Source organism: Elephas maximus, chromosome 9 (genome assembly GCF_024166365.1).
Source record: "Elephas maximus indicus isolate mEleMax1 chromosome 9, mEleMax1 primary haplotype, whole genome shotgun sequence".
NCBI classification, from domain to species: domain Eukaryota; kingdom Metazoa; phylum Chordata; class Mammalia; order Proboscidea; family Elephantidae; genus Elephas; species Elephas maximus.
In genome coordinates, this window is record NC_064827.1 from 61492719 (window position 1) to 61519926 (window position 27208).

At 38.8% G+C, this 27208-nt stretch overlaps 1 protein-coding gene across 2 annotated transcripts in view; it reads right to left on the bottom strand.

Moving 5' to 3' along the window:
* Positions 1–26384, bottom strand: part of PTBP3 (polypyrimidine tract binding protein 3) — a 108085-nt gene extending 81701 nt beyond the window's left edge. For both annotated transcript variants that reach the window (XM_049895626.1, XM_049895625.1), the window contains exon 1: positions 26170–26384. The gene's annotated coding sequence lies outside the window, so the exon portion shown is untranslated. The remainder of the gene's footprint in view (positions 1–26169) is intronic.
* Positions 26385–27208: the final 824 nt, after the last annotated feature.

Genomic DNA, 27208 nt, shown 5'->3' on the forward strand with positions numbered 1-27208 from the left:
GTCTTACATACTTTGGACATGTTGTCCAGAGGGATCAGTCCCTGGAGAAGGACATCATGCTTGGTAAAGTACAGGGTCAGCGAAAAAGAGGAAGACCCTCAACGAGAGGGGCTGACACAGTGGATGCAACAATGGGCTCAAGCATAACAATGATTGTAAAGATGGCACAGTACAGGGCAGTGTTTCGTTCTGTGGTACGTGGGGTCGCTGTGAGTCGGAACCAACTCGATGACATCTAACAACGACAATACATCTGTTTTCCACACATAGGTGAATTTAGTATCAATATGTTTGTATCTGCAAATCTAGTTAATTTGATTTTTAAAACCACTTAGAAATCACTTTAACACTTTTCTTGATGTGCAGGAGTATGCTAAGATGTCAACTAAACACTAATTCTAGGTGGACTGTAAATCAAAATGTAAAAGACAAAAAAAAAGTGTAAGAGACAAAACCATAAAGACGCCAGAAGATGTCTTCATAATCTTGGGGTACAGAAAGACTTCTTAAACTAGAAACAAAAAGCACAGCCATAAAAGAAATATATTGATAAACTGGACATTAAAATTCTGATTTTTTTTTTAAACAAAAGACACGATTAAGAGAGAAAAAAGGCAAGTCATGGAATGGGAGAAAGTATCTGCAATACATACAAGCAACAACTATAAACAAGGGCTTTTATCCAGAATTTACTTTAAAAAAAAAGGGAAGGGGGTAAAAACACGAGAAATCTGTTAAGAAAGTCAAGGTAACTTAAAACGACAAGATCCTTGAACAGGCACCTCACAATAAAGCGGTAAACTGTATTACTGTTCCAGAGTACTTGCGCCCTCTCCCTTTCTTGTGAAATAACTGTTCACCCAATCCATGGCCACGTGACTCAAAAGTGCCTTCTTTGGGAAAAGAGTATCTCCTTGCCCCATTGATGCTGAGCACAGTTTTGTGAAAAGCCTTTGTATGATACTGCAAATTAATCTCTCTTAGTCTCAGTTTGCTCATCTGTTAAATGAGGATAATGGTACCCACCATCATGGGTTGCTCTGAGGAATAGTATTCCCAATACATAGAACTCCTTAATCGGTGGCAAATAAAAACTAATGACTGATTACTGTCCTTTTCAAAAACTATATATGCCAACAGTAACATGCAATATAATTAATATTACACGGTAATGCCGTAAAAGTGAAAGGTATTATTTTTTCAATAAAGAAGACGTTCTAAAGTTTTAAAAGGAAATCCAACCTTCTTTATCCTAACACGGAGCCCTGATGGCACAGTGGTTAAAGAGCTCAGCTGCTAACTAAAAGGTCGGCAGCTCGAATCCACTAGCCACTCCTTGGAAACCCTATGAGGTGGTTCTACTCTGTCCTGTAGGGTCGCTATGAGTCAGAATTGACTCAATGGCAATGAATTTGGTTTTTTTTTTTTTATCCTAACACAAAGAAAATTTCCTTCTCTCAGACAAACTGATAAAGATTTGATTTTGATAAAATGTGATTAAGAACTGAAAGCAATAGTGTTCATTTCCTGTAACAAATTCTTAAAATACATATACATTTATATTAACCAGAAATGAACCTTTCTTTGTATAAGATTGGGTAGGGGATTTATGAAAATCTCATTTATGATTAACCTTTGAAAATGTGAAAGAACAAAAGGATTTATCTGCCTCTGCACTAGGATTTTTCCTGCAGATTGGCAGGTGGAACCCACCCCAGAGGCACCTCTGAATACAGGCCTGGTGATCTGCTTCCCAAAGGTTACAGCCTTGAAAACCTATGAAACAGTTCTACTCTGCACACACAGGATCACAATGAGTCAGACTCAAGGGCAACTAATAACTTTGCCGTAACATTCAATATAGCCACACAAAACATAAGCCATCATAATAAGGAAATGTCAAACCCTGTAAAGATTCCTCAAAATAAGTTTTACCAGCTCTTTCAATAAAAACAAGTGCTTTAAAGAAAGAATAAAAAAGTCTAAAATGCATAAGTAAAGCAAGCTCTATACTACCAGGTGAGTTGCTAGACCAGCTATTTTTTATTTTTATTGCCCTATTACAAGATAAGAACAATTACAAGATAGGAACAATTAAAATATAAGATTATGAGGTTTCCACATCCGGAAATTCTGTTTTTCCTCATGGATGTGGTTTATAACTCATCATACAGAACAGCACATCTATCAAATAATTACGATATTTTAAATAACTGTTAACAATTTTTCCACTAACAATTTCAGTATGTAATACACAAAAGATAAAAATGTAGTCATAAAAAAAAATTCTCGTATCAGAATTTACTGGCGAAGCTTTTATTCCCCCCAAGAATTCACTTTCAAATTACAGAAAACAAAAGCTTTTTTAATATTTTAAAGCTCAAATCCCAAGACTCCTATTACTTTGTAAAGCTTTGTAGAAGATGAGAAAAACAGAAAGAGTAGTTTTGTTTTATTCTTCAAATATTCATTTCCTTTTCCAAAAAACCCTTCTCTTCCCTGACATAAATTCCTTCTCTTAAAAACACATCGTTGAAAACACTTCATGGGATCTGGTTCCTTGGTCTGGAGGTTTAGGGTCATGGCTTCATGGGCCATCCCAGTCAACTGGCCTAATAACTTGTTTAGTGCTTCTGTTCTACCTCCTAGTTCAGTACGTAGTGCCTGGGGTCTTAAAAGCTTGCAGGCACACATCCAAGGCATGACAATTGGTCTCTATTCACGTGGAGTGACAGAGGAAGAAAGTTATGAAAGAGGACATGGAATGTGTGGCTAATTACCTCCATGCACAACTGCCTCCTTTGCCATGAGACTGGAACTGGATGGTTCCCGGCTACCATTACTAAACACTTTGATCAAAGGTTCCATAGTAGAATTCTGATCAAAAGGAGGAAAATGCAAAACAGAATTTCAAATTCTTACGGAATCTATCCCTGACAGAGCATGAGAAAAGTATGGAGCAAAACTCAAATTCACATAAAAAGACCGGACTTAACGGTCTGACTGAAGTTGGAGGAACCCCTAAAGCCATGGCCCCCAGACGCTCTGTTAACCCAGGAAACAGAACCATTACCGAAGCCCACTCTTCAGACAAAGATTAGTTATAAAACATAAAATAGTACTTGTGAAGAAAGTGCTTCTTAGTTCAAGCAGATATACGAGACCAAATGGGCAGCTCCTACCCGGAGGCAGGATGAGAAGGCAGGAAGGGACAGGAGCTGGCTGGATGAACTCCGGAAACCCGAGGTAGAAGGGGGGAGTGTGCTGTCACATTGTGGGGGCTGCATACAGTGCGTATGGGTTTTTGTACGAGAACTTGAGCTACAGACTTTCACCTAAAGCACAATTAAAAAAAAAATTCTTATGGACTCTGGACTTTCTGGAGCCATGGAGGCTGGATGAGCACCTGGAAATATTGCCCTGAGATAATCTTTAAACTTTAAACCAGAAATATACCCTAAAGTCATCTTAAAACCAAAAACCAGGTTAGCTTAACTTGTAAAAAAGGCCTGCCTTGAGCATTAGGCTCTTTTAAGAACTATCTATACAAGATCAAACTGAAAACGCCAACTAGAAAGATTAGATAGGAACCTCAAGGGACTGTGAGTTTATGTTCATGAGGGAGGAACAACTCAGAAAAGGAGGGTGAGAATGGCTGCACAACTCAAAGAATGTAATCAATGTCACTAAACTGTACGTGTAGAAACTGTTGAATTGGTGCATGTTTTGCTGTGAAAGTTCCCAACAACAAAATTTAGGAAAAAACAAAACACATCATTGCCTGTAACTACAGACTCTTCAGTACAAAATAAAGCTTCTGAAAACTACTTTAATATTTATATCATAAGTGTCTGATAAGCGATTTTCCATTATAGTAAAGGAGTAGCAATGAAGACCTAGGTAACACTGACTATCTCTCCCATAAGTTCTGACCGCAGTGATAAGAAATTGCCATTTAAGAGAAGGATGAAAGATAATCAAGCAGAATGAAAAATGATGAAAGAAAGCTTTGGTTGGATGAGTGACTGTAGATAGCCAAGAGGAGGAAACTGTCAAAAAAGACGAGAGAAACACTCAGTACTATGAATAAACAAATTAAAATCATACAAAGACAATCTCAAGCCAAATAATAAAGACATCATGGGAGGAGTAGGGAATGAACCCGAACAACACTAGATCAACAGCCTCCTTAGAAACACACAGTAAATTCACCTAAGTGCAGCAGTTGTTCTGTGGACTTGTTACCTCTCCGGCTAAGTCAACACACCCATCAGTTTCACTGCCTCGAGTATCAATTATTAAAGCTCTCTCCTGCTAAAGGGTAATTAAATACACAGGGCCAACAAAGCAAAGAAATACTGTAATTAAGCAGCACAAATAAAGTGTTTCACTATCTGATTTGATAGGAAGTGGTTTTATTTAGCATTAAAGTGAAAATTATTAATATGATAAAGGGAAATTTACACAAACTGAGAAACAGTCACTTGGGTAACATGAAATAAAGACTCTGAAAATAAGCCATTAACTGAAACTTCAGTCCATACCTCAAATGCATATGAAGTTCAAGAATGAGATATTTTTTGTTTCTACCAAGACACTGCGACCATAAAAAGAGGCTATCAAAAAAAAAAAAAATTACTTCATAATTTCCCATGATCCTAAAACTATCCTTTTTAAAGTAACAATTTAAATACCCAAAATAATATCCAACTCCTACCTTGACCCAAGGTAGTCCCCTCTATGAAATTCCCAGCTGGTGTTCTAGAGAGCCTAAATGAACACTTTCCAGAAGAGAAAACTCATCTTGGCACTACTCTGTTACTAAGTTTTGCCTTAAACAGAAATGAAAGTGACGTCTCACTCACAAATGAAAGTGTCATCTCACCATACAACGCACTTCTTGGTTACAGTCTCCTGACTGCTCAACTTTACCTCCTCCATAGAACCTGCCACAGTGTTTTGCATGTAATCTATGTTCAAAACTTCTTCGCTTAAAAATTAATAATGACTCTTTTTTTTTTTTTTTTATAGAGATAAGAGGAGCCCTGGTGGCACAGTGGTTAAGAGCTTGGCTGCTAACCAAAAGGTCAGCAGTTGAAACCTACCAGCCGCTCTCCTTGGAAACCCTACGGGGAGTTCTACTCTTGTCCCACAGGGTCACTATGAGTTGGAACCCACTCTACGGCACCTGACAACAACATAGAGATAAGAAAATAACCAGAGTATTCAATGAGGGTTTTGCAATAACTAAGAGGCACCATGCAATAAAAGAACCCTGGGGTGAAGTGGTTATGCGCTTGCTACTAACCGAAAGGTTGGCAGTTCAAAACCACCAGCCGCTCCAAAGAAGAAAATATGGCAGTCTGCTTCCATAAAGATTACAGCCTTGGAAACCCTATGGGGCAGTCCTCCTCTGTCCTATAGGGTCGCTATGAGTCAGAATCAACTTGACAGCAATGGGTTTATGCAATAACTGCAAGTTTTTGTTTCTGTTTTTTAACATTTTGCCTTTTAGTATTGTTCACCTTTTCAGTCTCCTGTTACTCTAAACAAATCCAAAACTCAGAGGCTCTAGCTACCAGTAACTACCAACTGACCCTGACAAACGACTTGAAGATTAAATCCTCACATACGTTCTGGCCCCATCTCTTCATTGACTATAGAAGTGTGCTTATTCCTAAACATATTCCCTAAAAAATAGGTACTGAATTGTTCATTTGTGACATTTTTCTCTCCAAGACTGCCACCTTTGAGATTTTAAGAACATGAGAATAAAAAAGGTAGTAGTGAAAATGGGGCCAATTCTTCAAGCATACATCAGTGACAATGTTTAAAAGAACAAACATGTTCATGACAGTTTCAATAAAATGATTTTGACTTTGTATGGTTTCCTGGGTGGCATGAACAGTTAAGCACTTGACTACTAACCAAAAGGCTGGTGGTTAGGCCTGGTGATCTGCTACCAAAGGTCATAGCCTTGAAACCCCTATGGAGAGCAACTCTAACCTGCAACACATGGGACAGGTCACCACGAGGCATAAAGACTCAACAGCAACTGGTTTTCACTTTATATGGACATCTTAGCAATAAAATATCAAGAATTTTTTTTTTTTTAATTGACTACCAAATTATTCCTTCAAAAGTCTTCTAATTCAATATGACAACCAACCAAAATGCTACTCATTTGGGTATTTATCCAATTTTCCTACTATATGCCACACACTGGCTAGGCAGAGCCCACACATATTGAGTTCAATATGTATAATTATTTTAGCAATAATATTTACTCATTCAATGAATATTTACTGAACAACAACTATATGTAAAGTCTTTAGCCACTGGGGAAAATCAGGGAATAAAGAGACAAAACTCCTTGCCTTTATGAAGTTTATAGTCTTGCAGACAGAGACAATAATCAAAGTAAGTAAATTACATGGTATGTTCTAAAGTAATAAATACTTTGCTAAAAGTAGGATAAAGAGCATCAGGAGCACCAGGGTAAGAGGGGAATTGCAATTTTAAATAGGAGAGTAGAGGTAAAATTCAAGAAAAAATAACATTTAAGCAAAGCCTTAAAGAAGGCAAGAAGTAAGCTATGCAGATATGAGGAAGAACGCTGTAGCCAGAGGAAACAGATACGAGGATGCCTGCATATTCTAGGAAACAGTGAGGAAAAAAGTGTAGTTGAAACACAGTGAGCAAAGGTGGAAAACAGGTTAATGAAATTAGGGGTAGGGTGTAGGCATGTGGGGTCTTGAAAGCCATTCTAAAGAATCTTACTGGAGTGAAATAAAGAGCAAAGGTTTTTAAACAGAGGAGTTACATGATCTGATTTACTTTTTATGGCTCATTCTGGCTGCTGTGAGGACCATTGGTGGCATGACAGTTAAGCAATAGGCTGCTAACTCACCCAGCAGCACTGTGTGAGAAAGACCTGGCAATTTGCTTCCATAAAGATTACAGCCAGGAAAACCCTACAGGGCAGTTCTACTCTGCCATATGGGGTCGCTAGGAGTCGGAATTGACTCTACAGCACACAACAACTGGCTGCTGTATTGACAACAGCATGTAATGAGGCAAGGAGGGAAGCAGAGACAGCAGTTAGGAAGCTATGATAACAATGAGGTGAACATGGCGGTTACAGTGGAGACTGGTTGGATTTTGAATATACTGTGAAGAATCGACTCGACGGCAGTGGGTGGGTGAAGAATTTGCTGATGAACTGGACATGGGGTGTGAGAGAAAGAAAGAAGTCATAATAAAAGATTAGTTAGCTTAAGTTATGGTATATCTGTGAAATAAAATACTAGGTGATTATAAAAATGATGAAGTATCATACTCATCACCTGGAAACAAATCCACAAAACAATGTTTATTTTGTAAGTCAGTTATAACATGTATATATATATATATATATCTAAAAAAAACAAAACCCTTTGCCACTGAGTTGATTCCAACTCATAGCAACCCTATAGGACAGAGGAGAACTGCCCCATAGAGTTTCCAAGGAGTGACTGGTGGATTCGAACGTCCAGCCTTTTGGTTAGCAGCCAAGCTCTTAACCATGATGCCACCAGGCTCCATAAATACTCACAACTCTGCAAAGTAGGTATTATTATCCCTCAAAGAAACTAAGAATCAGAGAGGTCATATTATTTGGCATACGTCAGAAAGAGTAGGTGGAGGGATTAGAAGCTAGGCCTGACTTATTTTTCACTCACATACCCGTTTCCCTACAGTGTAATAGACAAATCTTCCCTCAATATATTATGCCAACACACTGAGCCATTTATTTCACATCTAAACATTTTATACTAGAACTATGTATGAGGATGTATGTAAGCAACCATTCTTTATAATAGCAAAACAAAATATGATAGCTAGTACTTACTCACAGCCAGGTACTGTTCTATGCATCTTATACATACGTCACATAATCTCGGAAGTCTTGGATTATAAGGCTCCTTAACTTTGTCAGCATCAAAAGAGCTGCCAATTATTTTATAACACACTATCAATTTTAAGATGCATCCTGGTATCAGAGATGTTAGCATGGAAAAAAAGTGCCTTAGAATCAATCAAATATGAAATCTTCACAAAACTCTAAGCATAGAAGACTATTATGTTGAACATTGGTAGAAAACGTTACATTTCATATCCCATTTGTTAAAAACACTATTACTGTTCTCTTCCTTTCTGCATTTTAAGTTTTGAGCCTCTTTCAATTGTCTTTTCCTCAAGATGATAACTAATGTGCTTAACTTTGAAAGCACAAGCCTTTATAAGCTGCTTGTGAAAGAAATATCTGTAAGATAAGGAGAAAAAGTTCCTTCTTCCACCACAGCTGCAGAAAAAGACATAATTTTGGTCATAAAGCTAATTACAAATGATACTTCTAACAAGAAAATCTTGTGATCACTGAATTTTGAGGATCATAGCTAGGTTCTTTAAAAGTAACCACTAACTCCTGAAATATCAGCAGTTCTGGCTAGTTGTCTTATGTAACATTTTAGTGCCCTACTAGTAACAGTTACATTGACGTCTATTTTCTAAAATAATATGAAGACTTGTGAGTCTTCTTTATTAAGACAGTCATTGAAACTTCCTTCTTTTCACACATTCATAAATGAAACCTAAGAATCTTTTACATTTTTTTATAATAAACAAAAATCACATGACAAATAGCACCACAATTCAAGCAGGATAATTTCACAGTCCATTCTTTTAATCACTAAGGTAAACTGCCAAAATATTGAATCACCAGCATGTTCATAATAAAAGATTAGTTATGTAATTTATGATATATCTGTGAAATAAAATACTAGGTGATCATTAAAATGATGAAGCACCATATTTATCCACCTGGAAATAAATTCACAAAACAACGTTTATTTTGTAAGTCAGTTATAACATGTATAGTATCATCCATTTTGGTAAAAATATTAGAAACACACATACGTTATATGTATACATGATCTGAAAGCACAGCCACTTAGATGTTAGCAGAATTTATTATATCTGGTGTTTCCTTTCTCTCTTATATTTGTCATGCTTAGAGAGTAATCAATGGCAAGGGGCTATTTTCATTTTGGAAAAAAATAATCTTAAAAATTTTGCTAACATTTCTCTCAAGCTGCACAACTGGGTCTTTCAATTAATATATTTCATGAGGGTTTTGGTCAATTCTACCATACCAAGCATTACTCTATACATTATCACCCCGAATATGATACGGACTGAGCTGCGTCCCCCAAAAATGTTTGTCAACTTGGCTAGGCCATGATTCCCAGTATTGTGTGACTGTCCATCATTTTGTCATCTGATATCAGTGATCTTCCTATGTGTTATAAATCCTGCCTCTATGATGTTAATGAGGCAGGACTCAATCTAAGAGATTAGGTTGTATCTTGAGTCAATCTGTCATTACCACCACCAAGAAGAGCTAGGAGTGCTTGTGTCTTTGGACCTGGGGCCCTTATGCTGAGAAGGTCCTATACCAGGGGAAGACTGATGACAAGGACCTTCCCTCAGAGCTGACAGAGAAAGAGAAAGCCTTCCCCTGGAGGTGGCACCCTGAATTCAGATTTCTAGCCTCCTAAACTGTGAGTAAAGCCATTCACTTGTGGTATTTCTGTTATAGCAGCACCAAATAACTAAAGTATTTATTTTGGATCATTTAGTGTTCTACAAGCACCTCTGAACTTTATAATAGCTACACTGTAATCTTTTTTTTTTTTACACTGTGATCTTAGGATAATTTTCACGTTTCTTTAATTTGAGAAATTAGGAAATCAGAGTTAATGGTAACGAGCCCCAACATATGGAATTCCAATACACATACATCACAAAAATAGGGTTGTATTTCAATTTCCTTTCCAACTTAGTGAAAACGGAAATATACTTTACTACTTTCACAGACAGAAAACTATGCTTCCATCTCTAACTGTAATAAAATGGTATATTATTTGTCTTAGAACAAACTGACTTCCAAAAATAATGGAGTTTATTAACTAAATAACATCTGGACTATTAATTATTCCAAAACCAAGAGACACCACGGTGTAAAAGACAGAATAGGCTTTTGAAACAAGCCTTTTCTGAATCCAGCCCCTGTAATTTATCTGTTTGATCTAGAGCATTAGGTGGTGATAACATCATTGAGCTTGGTATCCTCTTTTGCAAAATTGGGATAATACTATAACAGATATGCAAAGTTCCATTACGAAAAGGATTTGTTGTATATTGCTACCTAGCAAAATAGGGATACTACGCATTTTTTTAAAACTGGGGGTAGGGAGCAGCACTGATGAGCATAGTGTTGCTGTTCCAATTACTCTATCAATTATTGACAGGAGGTTGAAATCTAAACCTAATTATGGATTTGGACATGTCTTCTTTCACCCAAAACTGCTATCAAACTTCTTAGGAAAATATCTGTCTTAGACAGAAGTCTTTCCCTAAATGACAAATCCTAAAATCTCAGGAGTGCTAGCTCAGTCCAAAAGGTTGACGCTCTTTAGTTACTACTGATCCTTGGGTGTTGTTGCTATTGCTCCAACATGTCATCACAGTACAACAGTAAGGTCCTGTCTGCAACACTGATTGAGCACAAGCCCCTGTTAATCTTCCAGTATTCTTCCTGCAATTAAGGAAGTTAGCAAAAAGACTCTCCTCTGGTGTTAGTCTCAGCCATCAAAAGAAAAACAAAAAACGAACCCAATGCTGTTGAATTGATTCTAACTCATGGCAACCCCATTGTTACAGAGTAGAACTGCTCTAAAGGGTTTTTCCTGGCTATAATCTTTTCTGAAAGCAGGTAACCAGGCCTTTCTTTCATGGCACTGCTGAGTAGGTTCAAACTAACAACCTTTAGGTTACCAGACTTAGTCTCAGCTACAGTTCCTCCTAATCTCCCAAAGCTATTTAAAAAAAACACCCATCGCCATCAAGTCGATTTCAACTCATAGTGACCTTATAGGACAGAACAGAACTTCCCCATAAAGCTTCCAAACGCCGACCTTTTGGTTAGCACCTGAGCTCTTAGCCACTGAGCCACCAGGGCTCCCCCAAAGCTACAGAGCTCTCAAATACTATATACCATGTTTTTTACAAAAATAACATGTGCCTTCTGTGTTTCTTTTCTGCATGCACCCTGTTCCATGAGGTATTTTTTTCAGCATGCTGTGCTAATTCTTCTTTACAGCAACATGCGGAAGAGGATGGCATGGCAGCGCTTTGAGGGTACCCCACAGGGGGAGGGTATGGCCGGCAAATGAATGCAGAAGACACATGTTATCTGCATAAAAATACGATATACTCATTTTACATTCATTTTCATTCTGTCTCTCTCTCACATGCACACATGAATGCATACAAACACAAAACACTACCCAAAACACAGTAAACATTTTAATCCCAGTGCCCAGAATTAGCCCAAGACCACCGCCATGTTCAGTAATTCATTAGAAGGACTCAAGGGACTCAACATATAGTTGTACTGACGCTAAGATTTACTACAGTGAAATGATACAACAAAACAAAACCAGCTAAAGGAAAAGGTGCAGGAGAGGAAGCCCAAAGGAAACCAGGCACAAGCTTCCCAAAGTCCTCTCCCAGTGGTGTCACACAGGACACACTTAATTCCTCACTCAATCCCCAGTGTTTTTACTGAAGGCTGATCGCATGTGTCCCTCTGCCTAGAACATACTGAAATTCTACACTCCCAGAAATAAAATATAAATCACACTGTTTGCCCAAACAGGTACAGTGAACCACTCTTATCATTTAAGGAAAGTATGAAACTTTTTGCCAGCCAAGTTCCCAAGTTTCCAGGCGCCAGCCGAGAGTCAACCTTGCAAGTAACCTTTCTAAGCATAGCAGTCTCAAGACTGCTGTGTTAACTCTTTTCTGTACATCTTCCAAGCCCAAGCAGTCAATCTTGTCTTAATTTCTGTTAAATGGTAGCATCAGAACCTAACTTCGGGGGGCATAATGCAAATCAAGATAAGCCGAAGGCTGATCCCTATGAAATGGAGATCAGACATATTTCCATTCCAACCCTTTTTACCAATTCTGACACCAGCTGTCCCTCCCATGGCACTCTCTACTTCTCTTCTGGGTTTGAGAATCCATTGCAATGGCCACACAGAACTCACAGGCCATGCTTACAGTTAAGTGATTTATTAAGTAAGTAAACGGGTACAACTCAGGAGCAGGATCAGGATCAGGAAGCAGGTAGGTAAAGTCTTCCTTCATCAGTGCAGGACCTTTCTCTCAGATCCTCTCGGCCATGCAAGCAAGCAGGCCCTTCTCTCTGCCCTCTCAGCAGTGTGGGCCTCCTCTCAGCACTCTCAGGACAGGCTCTTCTCAGACACTTAAAGACAGCTTCCTCTAGGCCCTGCCGTCGGTCCCCACCAACTCTGCCACAGGACCCCTTCTGGGCTTCTGGTTCTCTTCAGTGTTATAGCCCTTGACCATGTTATAGCTCTTTTAGGAGGTTCCTTGCCTCCCGTCTCTCCCTGCTTCTTCTCTCTTCTTTCTTCCTTCTGCTGCTTTTCTTCCTGCTTCTTTCTGTCTGAAAAATCTCTGTGGGGTTGGCTGCATAAACACACAACTCCTTGTCAATTTCGAGGCATCATCCCTCCCAGCAGGGGGTCACAAACTGACCAATCCACTCTTGGTACGCCACAGATATTTCATTTGCAAAGTAGGCTATAGCCACCTCATTTCCACAGTCTCCAGTCACTTCATTTGCAGGGGTATATTGACCGATACCTATAAGGTGCATACCAATCACAGGGCAGACTGCAGCCCAGGGCCAGACAGAAAGTTATCAAACCAAGTTGTTTACAGTTTACCCAGGTAATATAACAAAGCTTCTAGGGTAAAAAAGCAGGGCAAAGGTAACTCCTCAGGGATTAGGGGGAAAATCTCTCAAGCCATTTTTCCAAAGAACCAAGGCAAAAGACGACATAAAGGAAATCAATTCACTATGATTTCTCTTGCCACTCTCTGGTAACGCTAGAACCCAAATGCACTTCCTTGAAGTTAAGGTTCTATTTTCACAGCCACTGCTGCTGATGCCACCATGTTAGCAATTACTATGAAACGAAGTTCTGTGCTACCTTCGTGAGATACTGTATTGTAGGGTTAAATGGCACAGGCTATGAAATCAGACTTCATGAATTCAAAGCTTGGCTTCATTATTTACTGTGTGATGGATAAATTATTTGGTCTCTTTATGCCTCAGCTTCTTCAGCTGAAATGGGGAAAATAAAGTATCTTCATCCTTATGCTGCTGTGAGGATTATATGTAGAAATTCACGTAAAGGACTTAGAAGCTATTATTATTTAAAATGAAGTTTCTCAAAAGCCAACAACCAACATTATACTTTATGGAGAAAGACTGAGAGCTTTCCCCTTGAAATCAGGAAGAAGACAAGAGTGCCAGCTCTCACTACTTCTATTCAATATTGTATTAGAAGTCCCAGCTAGAGCAATAAGACAAGAAAAAGAAATAAAAAGTATTCAGATTGGAAAAGAAGTAATAAAATCATCCCTTTTTCTGGATGATGTGATCGTTTATATAGAAAATCCCAAAGAATCTCCAAGAAAACTTCTAGAGCTCAGAGAAGAATTTAGCAAAGTTGTAGGGTACAAAATCAATAAACAAAAATAAGTTTGGTTTCTAGACACCAACAATGAGAAATCTGAAAGGGAAATTAGGGGAACAATTCTATTTACAATAGCATGTAAAAGAATAAAATGCCTAGGAATAAACATAACCAGGGACACGAAGGACTTAAACAATGAAAATTATAAAACACTCCCGAAAGAGATTAAAGACTTAAATAAATTGAACGATGTCCTGAGTTCTTGGGCTGGAAAACTTAATATTGGTAAGATATCAATACTGCCTAAAGCAATCTATATATTCAATACAATCCCAATCAGAATTCCAGCAGCCTTCTTTACAGAAATGGAAAAATGAATCCTCAACTTTATGTGGAATGGCAAGAGGTCCCAAAGAGCTAAAGCCATGTTGAAAGAGAACAACGTTGGTGGACCTACACTTAGTGATTTTAAACATACAGATATGGTAATCAAAACAGCCTGGTATTGGTATAAAAACAGATACACAGACCAGTGGAACAGGATTAAGAGTCCAGAAATAAACCCACACACCTATGGTCAACTGATTTTTGACAAGGGTGCTAATTCCATTCAATGAGGAAAGAAGAGTCTCTTCAACAAACGGAGGTGAGAAAACTGGACTTCCACATGCAGAAAAATAAAACAGGATCCATGCCTCACACTATACACAAATTCGAAATGGCTTTAGGACCTAAATGTGCAAATTAAAACCATAAATTTCTTAGAAGAAAATACAGAGGTAATGCTGTCAGGTCTAGCTCTTAACAATGGATTAGCTAATATAATAACAAAAGCACAAATAGCAAAAGACAAAATAAATAAATGGGACCTTTTGTTCATCAAAAGACTTTATCAGAAAGTAAAAAGACAAGTTATCAACCAGGAGAAAATCTTGAGAAATCATATATTCAATAAGAACAATAATCAAAGTATGTATAAAACTTTGACAGCCCAACATAAAATCGGCAAAGGACCTGAATAGACATTTCACCAAAGAGGACATTCAAATGGCCACCAAACACATGAAAACATGTTCAATGTCATCAGCCATTAGAGAGATGCAAATCAAAACCACAGGAGATACCATCTCACTCCCACTTTTTTTTTTAGGATGGCTAAGATAAAAAAAAAAAAAAAAAAACTAACGTTAGCAAACATGTGGGGAACTGGAACCCTTACTCATTGCTAATGTGAATGCAAAGTGGTACAGCTGTTGTAGAAAACAGTGTGGCAGTTCCTCAAAAAACCAAAAGCAGAACTGCCATATGACCCTGCAATTCCACTAAGTATATATACCCAAAACACTTGATGGCAGAGAATCAGAGACTTGTACCCCAGTGTATACAACCTAAGTGCCCATTAGCAGATAATCAAAATGTGGTACATACATACAGTGGACTACTACTCAGTAAAAAAAACTCAGTAGAAGAAAGGAAATCTTGATAGTTGGTACAACATGGATGGAGTTTGAAGACATCATGCTGAGAGAAATAAGTCAACTACAAAAGGACAAATATTGTATGACCTCACTTATATAAAAAGACAAAAGTTTAGGGACCTAAGTTTATTACTGGTTACTAGGGGTGGGAGGGAGGGAGGAAGCAGTTTATGGTGATGGGAAAATCACATTGATTAAGGGTAGAGTTGCACAGCTGATTACTGTAATTGCTGTCAATAAGCTGTACACCTGTAAAAAGATGAATTGGCAAAAGTTGTCACTGATATATTTACAACAACATCAACAACAAAAAGAGTAGCTGCTGAGGCTACTCTTACGTACAATCGAAAACCTCATGAGCCTGGTTCCTTGGTTTGGAGGTTTAGGGTCATTGTTTTATGGGCCATCCCAGTTAATTGGCCTAATAACATGCTGAGTGCTTCCGTTCTATGTCCTAGTTCCTTGTGTAGTGCCTGGAGCCTTAAACGCTTGCAACCGGCCATCCAAGGTACAACAACTGGTCTCTACTCTCCTGGAACAAAAGAAGGAGAGTCAGTAATAGGAGGATGATATGCTATGTGTGGCTAATTACCTCCCTAAACAACTGCCTCCTTTGCCATGACATCAGAAGAACTGGATGGTGCCCAGCTACCATTACTGAACATTGTGATTAAAAATTTTATAGAAGAATCCTGATCAAAAGGGGAAGAATGCAGAGAAGAATTTCAAATTATCATGGATTCTAGACTTTCTGGAGTCATGGGGGCTAGATGAATTCCCTGAAACTATTGCCCTGGGATAATCTTTAAAACTTAAACCAAAAATATCACATGAAGTCTTCTTAAAACCATACAATAGATAATCAGTAAAAAATATCTGCCTTAAAAAGCATTGTGCTCTTTTAAGAATTATCTAAATAGGATCAAAGTGATTAACAGCAGGAACCTTAGGGGGCAGGAAGTTTATGTTAATGGGGGAGGAACAACTTAGAAAAAGAGGGTAAGAATGGTTGCACAACTTGAAGAATGTAATCAATGTCACTGAATTGTATGTGTAGAAACAGTTGAATTAGCATATGTTTTGCTGTATATATTCTCAACAACAAAATAAAACTTTTTTTAAATGAAATTTCTCTCCCTCTCTAGTCCCAGTGCCTACATAATTCTATCTCCGGTAAACGAATAATTAGGATAACTAAGGTCTTACACTCATACACATGACATTACATTAGCAACAGCTAAAGTACTAAAATATATCATCAATTTACAATGGGAAAAATGGACTTTATAATTAACGATACTTGACTATCAGGTAGCCATATGGAAAAAGTGGACTCCATACTTCACACTACATACTAGGATAAACTCCAAATGGATCAAGATCTGAACATAAAAAATAAAATCATTTAAGTATAAGAAAACATGAATGAATTCCTTTTAACTTTTGAATGGGGAGCGTCTAACCTGACTCGAAATCCAGAGCCATATTAAAAACAATAATAAATTAAATTATCCAAAAATTAAAAGCCTCTGCACGGCAAAAAGCTTCATAAGCAAATCAAATGATAAACTGGGAAAAAGACTTGGCAATTCATTACAAAGGACCTACCTCCCTATTTTATAAAGAGCTTCTCAAATTTGAGAAGAAAAAGACTGATCTAACGGAAAAACCCCAAAATATGTGGAAATTAAACAGCACACTTCTAAATAATCTGTGGATCAAAAGAAAATCACAAGAGAAAGTGGAAAATATTTTTAATTAAGTGAAAATGAAAATACTGCACATCAAAATCTGTGGAATACAGCTATACGAATAGAAAATCTGAATAGCACTGTTTCATAATTTAAAACTTTCTCAAAAAGAAAGTGCCATCCCCAAATAGCTACACAGATGAATTCTACCAAACACTTAAGGAAGAAATAATACCAACTTATGCAAACTCTTTTAAAAACTTTATGAGGAGGGGACACTTTCCAATTCATGTCAATTTTGGTGACCCGACAGGTTCTGTCTTTCAAGAAAGAAAGACCAATGGAGAAGGGATAAATGAAGGAAACATAAAATCTTTTTTACTTCTCATTCTTAATTGATCTAAAACAGTTTGTTTAAAGTAATAATAGTAACGTATAGGGTGATTACAGAACATGTATGAGTGAAATGAAGAACAGAAATGTCAGAAGGAATGGGAGGAGGGAATTGGGAATGCTGTTATTAAGTACCTGTACTACACATGAAGTAGGATAGTGTTCTTTGAAGAAATTTTGAAAGGGAAGAACAAAGTAGGAGGACTCGCACTTCCTGATTTTAAAACATACTGCACAGCTACAGAAATTAAAATAGCCTGGTACCGGTATAACAATAGACACATAGACCAATGGAATAGAATTGTTAATCCAGAATAAACCCACATATCTAAGGCCAACTTATTCTTGATGAGGGTGTTAAGTCTATTCAATGGGGAAGGAAGAGTCTCTTCAATAAATGGTGTTGGGAAAATTGAATTTACACAAGCAAAACAATGAAACAGGATCCATGCCTCACACTATACACAAAAACAAATTTAGATTAGCTGTACATGTACAGTGCCAACTCTAGGGGAACCACTATAAACTTTTAAAGGAAGTACAATTAATATGCTAAGAGCCAAGATAAAACTGAATCATATAAGATGCTCAGTTAAAACCAGAGAAGGCAGAAAACGAGAAGAAAAAAGAGAAATAAGTGCCATGAACAGAAAACAGGAACATGGTAGGTATTTATCCAATTAACTAATGATCACTTATATGCACCAACTGAAAGACAGATCTTAAGAGTCAGGCTATAGGGGAGGACCAGGTCCAACTACATGTTGTTCATAAGAAACCCACTTTAAAAGAATGGACAAAAGACTTGAACAGACATTCACAAAAGAAGATTATATGAATGTCTAATAAACACATGAAACGATACTCAACACCACTAATCATCAGGTCAAAGCAAATAAAAATGTGACGCTATTAGCCATTCTAGCTACGCCCACCAGAAGGGCTAAAAGGAATGACTGGCAACGTCAGGTACTGATGAGCATATGAAGCAACCTGAACTCTACTAAAGCTGCTGAGAGTGTAAAGTGGTACAACGTATTGGAAAATAATGTGATGGTTTCTTATAAAGTGAAACATACACATAATCCTATTGCCCAGCAGTTCTACTCCTAGGCACTTATTCAATATAAATGAAAACATACATCTTTCCAAAGCCTCCTACACAAATGTTCCCAGTAGCTTTATTCATAATAGCTCAAAACCCAAACTGAGGCAGAACTCAAGTGTCCATCATATTAGGTGCCTCTTTGCCTCCTTTGAGGCCAACTCTAACTCTCAATCTAATTCTAAATCTCCTCTCTGACACCAACTGCACAAGCAGCAGCACTTCCTCCCCTGACCCTAACAATCAGAGCTAGGTCAGACCTCACAAGCTACAGGGCACAATCCTCCACACTGCCAGCTAAGCCCAAGGCTTCAGATGCCAGCTGCAAGCTTGGGGGTTTCTACAGCACTTTCATTTCTGATTTGCTGGCTACAAATTTGGGGTTCTACCACCTCAGGATGTCAGCCAATAAAATGTGGAGTCTCCAGGGTCTCTCTCACTCTGATCTTCTGGCTACAAATCTGTTCCCATTACCCCTTGGGCTCAATAATTTGTTAGAACAAGTCACAGAACTCAAGAAAGCACTATCCTTGCAATGACAGTTTATTATTGCAAAAAGGATACAAAAGAAGATACACATAGGAGAAGGTCTGGGGCGGGGGTTCCCAATGCAGAGCTTCCATGTCCCAAAGGATGTATTATTCTCCCCCATGCATCGATGCCTAAGACCAACCAGGAAGCTTCACCCAAGATTCAAATTATTGGGGTCTCATTATATAGGTAGGCATGGCTGATTGAATCATTGCTCACATAACTGAATTCAGCCTCCAGTTCCCCTCACCTGAGGTTGGGCTACTATCACAAGGTCTGTCTTTCTGACCTGGCCAGCCCCCACCCAAGAGTCATCTCATTAGCGTAATCTGTCAAATGTGGTTCAGAGAAAAGACACTCCAGTCACTGGGGAAATTCCCAGGGTTTAGAGGTTTATCTCCAAGAAACCAAGGATAAAGCCCAAATTCTTTGGTATAATTTATTGTATACCCCACATTCATCAACAAAAGAATGAATTTTAAAATACTGTGACATATTCACGCAATGGAATCCTCCCAGAAATTAGGGAGAAAAAAAAAAAAAATGAACTACTGATACAAGCAACAACATGGACAAATCTCAATATAATTATGCTGAGGGAAAGAAGCCAGACACCAAACAGTTTATGCTGCGTGATTACATTTACATGAAGTTCAGGAACAGGCACACTAATCTACTGTGATGGAAATCAGAACAGTTGCCTAGGCTAGTTCCAGAAAGGCAACAGGAAACTTTCTGGAATGAAGTCTGTTACCTTGATTCAGGTTTAGGAAACATGAGTATATACACTTGTCAACTTTTACTGAGTTGTACCTTTAAGATCTGTGCATTTCGCGCCATGTAAATTACCCCTCAGTTTAAAAAGCAAAAGATTTGAAGCAAAACCCTACATTTTCTATAGTCAGGCACAGCAGTAGGCAAACTTTCTGTAAAGGGCCAAAAAATAAATATTCTAGGCTTTGCAGGCCATATGGTCTCTATTGCAACTCTTCCACTCTGCCGGTGCAACATGAAGGTAGCCACAGACAACAAGAAATGAATGAGCATGGCTGTATTCCAATAAAATCATTTACAAAAACAGATGGCAAGCCAGATTTGGCCCAGGTGCTACAGTTTGCTAACCTGTGGTCATGCAAATAGAAAATAGATCTTCAAAATTAATTTAAATACACTAAATTGTTCTTTCATACACACTGACAGACATGATAATCATTGGAAGCCAATTACAGCTTCCAGTGTGAATTTTTCTATTCTCGTTTAATCACTTAAAATAAGATAACCCAGAAAAAGGCTAAAACGTTTTTAACACAGAAGACCATTATCTTTAAAAAATCAGTTGTTTCAACAGTTACTACACTAATTAAAAAAAAATTAAGGAATATGGAAAATATTTGAGTTTAAGGCAAGCTGGCTATTAATAATTAAAGTATATGCTAGAAATTCAAACACACACACAAGTTTAGGCATACACACACAAAATACTACGTTATCCACAATGCTGACATCTAAATTTATCTGGCATAATAAGGTCCTTGAAAATGTCCAATATTACTCATGATTATACACTTGGTTCTATATTACAAGAACTCAAAACTAAGAATAGCAAGAACTTCTCACTGTTTCTCAATAAGCATTTCAAAATATAAAATATGAAGAAAGTACCAAAATCTAATTTTCTTAATTTAGAAACGGCTCAAAAATTGATAACCCATACAGGTTATCCAAGAGAAGACAAACTCTGGGGTCTTAGTAAATCACAAACATGGTATGGCCCTGAACTGCCTGAAAATGTTCACCTGTCTTCATGAAAATTACAATCTAAAAAATAAAATTAATTCTCTCTTACCATGGTATATACCTAATAGCAGAAACACTAGCAAAATTAGAAGACTTGGGTCTAGTATAGGCCTGCCAATTAACTAGTTGTGTGACCACTTGGCATTCATTCACTCATCAAATACGTTTCAGAACTTATTTGTGCCAGACACCAGAAACACAGTGATGAGGGAAATATCAAAACTCCCTGTCCTCAAACACATTCTAGAGAATCGATCTTGGAAAACAACTCAGGTTTCTTTCTCTGTAATAATGGACTTGATGCTTAAGGGTATTTTCAATTCTTTAAAAACAAAATCCACAATGCTATTTTTCTGAATCCAGGAGAACAATTTATGGAGCAAAGTATGAAATCCACTCTTGCCAGTGACTCAAACCATTTGTTGTGTCAATGAATCCCAACAGCAAATAGTGGAAGATAAGTAACTGATATTTTTAGAGGACTCATTTAAATTCACTAACTTTGATTTATACAAATTTTTTTTGTATACAACTTAGACAAAGTATGAGGACTCACTGGCCTATTATTCAGTAACTTCCTTGGACAGAGTCCAAGAAAGAAGCAGAACAATCCTATAAAAAATGTCTCCATGTAATGAATAATTTTACAATACATTTCCAGAATTTAAGTTTTTAAAAATATAGATTTTCTACTGAGTCAACTGATAAGCTCATCTTCTTCTAAGAGTAGGACCTGACCTTTATGTTTTCAAAGTACTTTGCTACAAAAAACAGGTAGTCAAAAATCCAAATCCTGTATTCAAACATGGTTCCTATGTCTAACGTTTAAATTTTCTTTCATTTACCGTCAAGATGTATTTTCCCCACATTAAAACAGGCATGACAGTCCTTAATGAATAGCATTCCTTAATTTCAAAATAATAAAATGTTTTAAATGTCTTATGTATCAATTTTTGCCAGATAAAACTCTAGAATCACAAATTTCATTTCTGATAAGACCACATTCACTTTAAATAGCCTCCTCCCACCAACACACACCCAGAACCAAAATCGGATCTTACTTATGAGCTTGCAGTTTCTAATCTCTGAGGTATCATTCTCAAATGAGAAACTAACTTAAATATCTACCAAAAAAAAAAATTATAACAAAACCTTCAGGTCTCACCAAAAGAGACTCTTCTATTTCTATTCATAAATATGATCAAAGCTTGCAAAAAAAGTGAACTCTATCCAACTTCTAAAGACAGTATTAGCAGCAGTTCTCAACTACGTTAGTTTTGGACATCTTATTTTAGTCTAGTCATTGGTGGCACAGTGGTTAAGAGCTCTGCTGCTAACCAAAAGGCCGGTAATTTGAATCTACCAGCTGCTCCTTAGAAACCCTATGGAGCGGTTCTACTCTGTCCTATACACAGTCGCTATGAGTTGGAATCGACTGGATGGCAACAGGTTTTGTTTTTTGTTTTTTTCTATTTTAGTCTCAAATGCTACTTGTGTATTTATGCTTTTTAAGGCGTTTTAAGAATATGAGCTCCACCAGGTCCAGTTAAGTGCAAATGAAGCGGCTGTGTTGAAACTGCTAACATGAAGAGCCATGCACAGAGGTATGGTCAACAGAAAGTGCTGGAACAACTTTATGTAAGTCAGTCTACAATATTTAAAATGCATGTAATGTAAATAAGTGAGACATACTATACCCATTATAGTAATCTGAACTATAAGTGACCTCTAGAGCAAGAGTCTCAACTCTATTTCAAATACCAAACTGCTAAAGAAAACCTTAAAGCAAAGTTATATTTCAAAAGCCTCATTCTGATGAGCACTGTTGATTTATATTTTAAAATCTAATAAATGAGACTTTCATAAAACTAAAATGATTTTTAACATATAAGAGCCATTACTATAATATGTGAATTACCCAGCTCTCCTGTTGATCACCTTTTTGACACAACCCCCATTGCTGGCAGCTAGGTGTAATGAAAAAAAGGAAATAAATAAAAGGTCAGGCTTTAGAACCAGGAAGACACAGACTTGAGCTCTAGTGTACCACTCTGGAACATAAGCTTTCTGAATCTATTTTTTCATCTCTGAAAAATGAATATTAATACCTTCCCTGCAGGGTTGTTACACAGATTAGTGAAAACACATGCAAAGCAACTAGTCCACAGTAGGAACTGAAGGAACTTTATTACAATTTTTATTACTCATAAGCACATCCATGAGAGAGGACACAAAAAAGGACAGGAGAGGAAAATAAATCAGAGCCTAGACTAAATCTAACTGCTAAAACAAAATAAATACACTGATAATTCAAGTGAAACTTAGGGCTAAACCTTTTGATCACATCTGATATACAGAAGATGCTACTACAGCTCCTTTCCATAAAATGCGAAATTAGCTACAGATCTACTTATTTTGGAGCTAAATAAAAATGAAAGACTATTACACACAGTGAAGCAGATAATTTTATGAACAGGAGAGATGGTTTCGGCACTGGGTGAAAAACACCAAAACTAAGATATAAAAATGCTTATGAGAGGAAAGTAAAAGATTCCTACCTTTAAACCAACTGCTCTAAGATCTGTAACAACACTGTATGGAAAAGTAAAAAGAGAAAATGGAAAACAAAGTTAGAGAACAAGTTTTTTTTAAAGACAGAGATAATAAGATTAAAGAAAAAAGAAAAGCATTGTACTAATGTAAGTAATAAAAATAGGAATGTGATGAGTTGTGAAATGTTAATACAAAGAAAAATGATGGGACAGTCTGTTAACAGCACAGTATAAAGGAAACTCTTAACAATGTAAGAAACAAGTAATGAATCAAATTCTCTTTTAATATTCAGAAAATTTAGAAAAATAGTTGTGCTTAAATAAAATTGAGGAAGTATCTGTTTATTCATTTACCTCTATTCAACAAATCCAAATCACAACTTAAAATCATCGAAGTTCTTTCTTTCAAATCACTGATATGAATTATCATGTCTAAAATTTTAAATGAAACAAAACCAGTACTTGGATTTTACAGGAATAGAAGGCATCTTGCAGATTTGCATGATCACCCAAAACTGCCCACCAAGATTTAGTTAAGACAGCCTCTCAGAACTAAAATAAATACAAACATCAAATTTCAGACATCAAAATTTTCAAAGAAAAAATTTGCTTTTAACAAAAATTCTACCAAGTTAAAACTGCGTTTAAATGTTAATTATCTTTTAGGAGGAAGAGAACTTAATGACACAAACACATAAAACAGTTGGGATTTGAGGAATAACTACAAAGATATGTTGATTGGTGGTTTGTTGTTTGTTTTTTAACTATTCAAAAATAAAAAGAGCCTTCTGCAGGCTGTGGGAAAATGTGGAAATCTAATTAGTCACCTGAAGCCAAAACTTCACAGTGTTCAAAACCATACCCCTTAAGATGAGGGTATTAAAACCCCTATAAAGTTGTGCCATACAAAAAATCAATTTCTTTTAACACCAAAGAAGCTGTCTTCTATTAATAGTTTGTCTCCATACATCCTAAAAAAAAGGGTTATAGCTAAATTCCACATAGTGTTAATAACCTATGTGATCGTTACTTCATACGAAAACAAATATATGACTGGACTGTTTAAATTTGTAAATTTTTAAAGCAAGAACCATCAGATTTTTTTGTTTTTTCCTTGCAGGCTTTTGAAACTTGAAATTTATTTGCCTACAACTTAAATATGTAAATATCTCTGGTGTTCTTTTTGCATAAATAATAAGATCGTGTAACACTGCGGGTATTGGTCCTGATGCAAAGAGCAAATCAGGTTCCTACTTGAACTTCCAATATCTGTATCATTGCCTACACGTTTAAACCAATAAACTCATTCTTAGCTTTAAAACCACAAACGGGAGGAAGGGCTAACTTATTAAACACTACCAAAAAGATTAAGTTTGCCAGTTGTCCAAGAGTAAAAACCAAGACACATAACTCAAGAGTATTTTTTATTATAAACTTTCTGACACAAAAAGTTAGACTGCTTCCATATCTCAAACCAAACCATGTAATGACAATTCAGCATACATAAGGAAACACTAATTTCAGCCTTCCTAAACTGAATATTGACATAACTTCACAAATAACTAAAATAGCAAAACTTTGCACACGTATAAAATTAACTGAATAAGGTAATATGAAAGGAGTTTCAACAACTGCTCCTAGAAAAGCTTCAATTAAACAATACAAATAGTTCTAATCAGACAATAAAAACAATTTAAAGAAAAGCATCACAATAAATAAAATCTAAAACTATTTTTTCTGATGTCTGCAGCAGCGTGCAATATGTATTCAAACGAGTTAATCCCATATATTGTATAAACTTAATACTGCAAAACTAAGATAAATTAAATGTAATGAGTGCAAAAATTATTGGAAGATTTCGACTCTTTACATAACCTAACAATCATGAACTATACGGCAACATGTAAATACCTTTTACTGTTCAAAGATGTCCTATATAGTCTATAATCCAGAGGTTTACAGAAATTTTGTCATCAAAAATAGACAACAGGCAAAACAAAATCTCAAATGCAAACTGGAATAAAGAGATCTGCAGTCTCTAAGAAAGCTGTTCTTTTTTTAATCTTCATGTACACGTATTTCAAGCTTCAATTAACCCCAAACCCCTAATCTACCAGTTGCTTCTTTAATCATTAAAATAATCTACCCCACATCTGGGTCTCCAGAGAAACATACCAGCGATCATATATACATACATATATATATATATACACGTGCACATACACACACATTTACACTTTTGGGGGGGGAGGGGGTGACAGACCGCTTTAAATTTTTGAGCGTTAGAGGCTGCCCGAAAATTACACTTAAGCAACATTCTGCATACATGGCAGAGGATTCATGAAGTTTCTTATGGGAAGGGGTGGACGGGGGTACGCGCCCCTGGTCACCAAGTCCAGGCACCTGGCAGACAGGAATCTTTAACATATCTCACAGCACAAGTCAAGAGACCTCGGACCATCCCATGGCAGTTCCGAGAGCCCGCGTGGGGCCCTGGCTTCGGGACCAGGGCGCCGCCCAGACCGGTACGGACGCGGCCACTCGTCTCCCCGCCAGGGGAAGCCTCCGCCGCTCGCTCGCTCCACCTCACCGGTAAACAGCGACTCCCCAAGCCGTAGGACGCCCGCCCGCCCCGAGCGCCGCGCACCATTTTCTGAAAGGAAGTGTCGGGAGGCCGGGCTCCCGCGGCTCTCCGCGCGGAGGGCGGACCCCGGCACCGGGACCGGGCTTTCTTCGCTTCCCGGTGCGTGGTGTAAAGGGGCGGTGTAAAGGGGCGGACATTAAAGGGGCGCCGCGGGGGGTGAAGAGAGGCTACGACCAACACCCCCTCTGCGACTCGGGGCGCCCTTGGAGGCGCCCGGAAGCCCCGCCGTCGGGTTCGGCCGGGGCCGCTCGGCCGCCGCCGCCGGCGCCCCACCCGGCTCCCCGGCCTCGGCGCGTTCCGCCAAGAGCCGAGAGGAAGCTGGACAACCACAGCCCCGAGAGGCGGCCGCGCCACCTAGCACTTACCCATCCATGGCCCAGATGGAGAAGCGCACAGTGCGGGGACTGACGGGCTCACCGCGAGCGCAGGGAGGAGGCGGAGGCTACAGGGCGGCTCCAGGGACCGGCGAGCGGCGCCTCTCCGCAACCCCAGCCGGTCGGAGGTGGAAGGAAGAGTGGGAAACAGGGGCGGGGACCGGGCACGCTCCCGCCACCGCCGCGCCCCCGCCTTCCCCACCCCGCAAGCGCGTCCCCGCCTCATCTAACCCCGCCCTCTTAGCGTCGACGCCCTCCCTCGGGGCCCGCCCCTACGCTCGCGCCCACGCTGGGCCCCGCCCCCAGCCGACCTCAGGCTCGGCTCCAGGGCGCCCTCTTCCGCCGTCGCCCTGAGACTCCGCCTCCCTGCCCCTCTTCCCGGCGCGCGCGCGCGCCCGCCCTGCCCGGGCCGACCCAGAGCTTCCCTCAGGCATTCGCGGGAGCGCGCGCCTTGTGCTGTCCGCTGCACCGCCCCGCCTGCCTTCCCGCGGTCTTCGAGGTCCTTCCGGCTTCGCCTCCGTAGGCTGCTGGCTTGGACACCTCCCTCTGCGGGTGGCAAAAGCCTTGGGGACCGGATTTAGGAGATTAGATAGTCCGCCAGGACTTCAGAACCACGCCGGCATTGCCTCGGGTGGGCGAGGGTGGCGGAAGCCCGGCGCCGAGTATAACGCCTGCGGGCCAGGCGCTGGCTTGGTCTTCGGAGCCCCTGGCTCTGCACCCCTAGAAAGCCGGGCAGGATGGAACCCCAGCCTGTGCGGGGCCCGCCCCGTCGCCTTCTCGGCGCTGGGAGTCGACTCTTGGGACTGGCACCCAACCGGATAGGTGTGGTGGGAAAGATGAATGAGGTGAAAAAAACTCTTCGGACTTGAGTTTTTGGACAGTTTTAGTGTCTGGGTGCTTTTCTTTCCGCCCGTCCAGTATTGGATTTATATGAAGTACTCACTGCGTAAATATGGAATGGCCGCTATATTGCCAGCATTTTCATTCTTCCTGGCCAAAAAAAACTTCCGAGGAAGGGATTAGTATCCCC